General features: G+C 34.8%; 1 non-coding gene across 1 annotated transcript; it reads right to left on the bottom strand.

Moving 5' to 3' along the window:
- Positions 1–1,248: 1,248 nt before the first annotated feature.
- LOC128042787 (small nucleolar RNA R71) lies at positions 1,249–1,355 on the bottom strand. Its single transcript, XR_008198298.1, has one exon. It is a non-coding gene; the product is annotated as a small nucleolar RNA R71 (small nucleolar RNA).
- Between the last annotated feature and the right edge of the window lie 2,515 nt (positions 1,356–3,870).

The raw sequence follows: 3,870 nt of genomic DNA on the forward strand, positions 1-3,870 counted from the left end.
AAAAGATGAATTAGATTGGATTATAATCGGTTGATACAGGCAAGTATTCGAAAGAATATTTGTAGCACTCTAGGCATAGAATTTTTTATCTGTACAGGAAAAGGGAGAAAAATCTGGATATCATTCTTGAGTTCTATAGACATACAAAAACTCAAAATGATAGCTCAAAGTCTGGCGTTCATAAGAAGCAGACTACAGTAGTGATTCCCTAAGCAGTAGAATGGTCAAAATTTTGACATGGAATTACTATGTTATAAAAATAAGCCCGAGTAATTCCAACCTTTATCATCCAACAGTACAAACTCTTTCCCTCTTTTTCTTTGAGAATTGCCACAACATTTCAATTTCCTTCGCATATTTTTAGTCATAATTGATTTTATTAATCCTTCATTACATCTCTTTATCAATTAACCATCTATTTCTTTTGCACAATTTAATTAGTCAATTTCATAGTAATAGCATAACCAATTATTTTAGTTAATTTTGATCCCTGTTGAGACGATACTCACTCATCACTTTATTACCTGATTCGACGTGTATTCTTACACATTCGCATTACACACGACAAGTTTTTGGCGTCGTTTCTGGGGATCGACAATTTTGGTTAAATATTTTGTGTGTTATTATCTCTTTAATTTTATTAGTTTAGCTTAATTAGTGTTTGGATTTTTTTTTGTTTTTTATGATTTTTGTTGGTGCATGAGTAGAGATATTTCAGTAGTTGAAGAGTATTCTTTTGATTTGAAAATTGAGAGAACCTTGAGAAGAAGGAGAAAATAATTACGAGAAATGGAAAGAACTAGAAATCATCAGGTTAGAGAAGAGCCATTACATCAGGAGGGAAGGGATACTGATATTCCTCGAATAATAGATGACAGAGACAGACCCATTAGAGAAGATGTAGTGCTGATCTTAGATGATATTAATCCATGAATTGTCAGGCCGCATATTCATGATTAACATTTTGAGTTAAAGCCAATGATGTTTCAAATGTTACAAATAGTGGGGCAGTTTAGTGGATTGCCTACTAGGGATCTAAGGTTGCACTTAAGACTCCTTTTGGAAGTTTGCGATTCATTCAGGCAGTAGAGTGTTCCTGAAGATGCCCTGAAACTGAAGTTATTCCCTTATTCATTGTGAGATCATGCCAGAGCATGGTTAAATGCATTGCCATCAAGTATTGTGGCATGTTGGAATGAACTTTGTCAGAGGTTTCTGCTGAGATATAATCCTCCGAACATGAATGCCAAACTGAGGAACGATATTACGTCTTTTTTGTAATCTGATGATGAAACATTATATGAAGCATGGGAGTGATGCAAGGAGTTAATTAGAAAATACCTGATGCATGGTTTCCAATATTGGACATAAGTGAAAATGTTTTACAATGGATTAAATGCGCATACAATGATGGTGGTTGGCGCATCTGCCATTGGGACTTTGCTGGATAAATCATATAATGAAGCATATAAAATTCTAGAGAGGATTGCAAACAATGATTACGAATACCCCACTACCAGAGTACGTACTGGCAGAAGAGTTTTTGAAGCAATGGAAATTGATGTGATCACTTCCCTAACAGCTCAGATATCATATTTAACGAAAATGATTAAAACACTAGGAAGACAAGCTACAATGCAGGAAATAAAAGCAGCCGAGTTAGCATGTGTTTACTGTGGATAAGATCATATTTTTGATGAATGCCCATCAAATCCAGCCTCAGTTTATTCTATGGGAAATTTTAACCACAGCAACAACAACCCATATTCCAACACATATAATCCCGGGTGGAAGCAACATCCTAACTTCAGTTGGAGTAATCCAAGTGTGGGAAATTCCAACACTGCTATTCCACAGAATGTTGTGGGTGCACCACCAGGATACAATCAACTCATGCCACGAAAACATGTTTAGCAAAATTTAGCTTTGAGTTCTTTATCGATGGAAGATCTATTGAAGAAATATATGGTCAAGAATGATGCTATCATTCAAAGTCAAGCTGCATCTTTTTGAGCTTTAGAGAATCAAGTGGAGCAAATTGCCAAAGCATTAATCTCAAGATCACAAGGAGCACTACTGAATGATACCAAAAATTCACGATCTCAAGGAAAGGAAGAGTGTAAAGCCATTACACTCAAAAGTGGTACGCAAATATCAGGAATTGTTAATGACACCACTATTGAAGAAAGTAGTTCAAATTTCACAAATAAGAAGAATTCAGAACCAGTAGTGGAGCAGGCTACAAAGAAAAAAGTAACCAAAAAATGTTGAAGTAGATTCGCCTTGCATTGCCAATAAAAATGCCACGGGAAAACAAAGTCAACAAATGGAAGGAAGGCCACCACCACCTTTTCCTTAGCGTTTCCAAAAATCTAAGCAAGATTTCCAATTCAAGAAATTCTTGGATGTCCTGAAGCAATTACATATCAACATATCATTAGTGGAAGCATTGGAACAATTGCCTAACTCTTTGAAATTCATTAAAGATATCTTATCAAAGAAGAGAAGGTTGGGGGAATTTGAAACTATCGCTCTCACTGAAGGATGCACAACAATGCCGAGAAATAAATTGCCAAAAAAACTAAAGGATCCAAGGATTTTTACTATACCTTGCGCTATTGGAAACTATTATGTAGGCAAAGTACTATTTGATTTAGGTGGAAGTATAAATCTAATGCCTATGTATGTTTTCAGGAAGCTCGTAATTAGATGATCGTTCATATGCACATCCAAAAGGTAAAATAAAAGACTTGTTGGTAAGATTTGAAAAATTTACTTTTCCAGTAGATTTTATTTTTTTGGAATGTAAGGCTGATAAAGAGGTACCAATCATACTTGAGAGACCCTTTCTAGCAACCGACAGGATATTAATTGATGTTCAGAAAGGTGAATTAATTATGAGAGTTAGTGATCAACATATAAATTTAATGTTTTTGACGCTATGAAGTGTGCAGATACAGATGAAGAATGTCACGCTGTGGAGATTGTTACACAATAGTTCAAGAAGAAATTACTGAGTTTTATCATAATAATTGCAATGATGATACATATTTAATTGAGTTGATTGAAGTAAAATTGATTGAAAAGCTTGGTGAATTGATAGATGTTAAGCAAATTGAGAATAGAGCGAGGAGAAGTTTCAAATCATTAAATTTATCAAATCGCTCTTTTACACCTCCTCGGTCATCCATAGAAGATCCTCCTATGTTGGAATTGAAGTCTTTTCCAATACATCTAAAGTATGCTTACTTGGAAGACAACATCACATTTCCAGTAATTATTTTTATGGCATTGACATTAGATCAAGAAGCCCAATTATTGAAAGTTTTGAAGAAATCTAAGAAAGTATTGGGATGGACGATTGCGAATATGAAAGGAATCAGTCTACCAATTTGTATGCACAAAATATTACTAGAGGATTGCCATGTCAAATCTATCAAGTATTAGAGAAGATTGAATCCCATTATGAAGGAAGTTGTCAAAAAAGAGATTATCAAATGGCTGAATGTTGGAATCATATACCCAATTTCAAATAGTTCTTGGGTGAGCCCTGTTCAATGTGTACCTAAAAAAGGGGGTCACTGTGGTAAGCAATGATAACAATGAACTCATTCCTACTCGTACTGTCACGAGATGGAGGGTTTGTATGGACTATCGGAAGCTTAAAAAAGCAACAAGGAAGAACCATTTTCCTTTACCATTTATCAATTAGATGTTAGATAAATTAGCAAGGAAAGCTTTCTATTGTTTTCTAGATGGTTATTCGAGGTATCACAAGATTGCCATAGCTCCTACTGATCAAGAGAGGACCACATTCACATGTCTTTATAGAACTTTTGCATTCTGACAAATGTCGTTTGGATTATGCAA

This window comes from Gossypium raimondii, chromosome 7, assembly GCF_025698545.1.
Source record: "Gossypium raimondii isolate GPD5lz chromosome 7, ASM2569854v1, whole genome shotgun sequence".
Classification (NCBI taxonomy): domain Eukaryota; kingdom Viridiplantae; phylum Streptophyta; class Magnoliopsida; order Malvales; family Malvaceae; genus Gossypium; species Gossypium raimondii.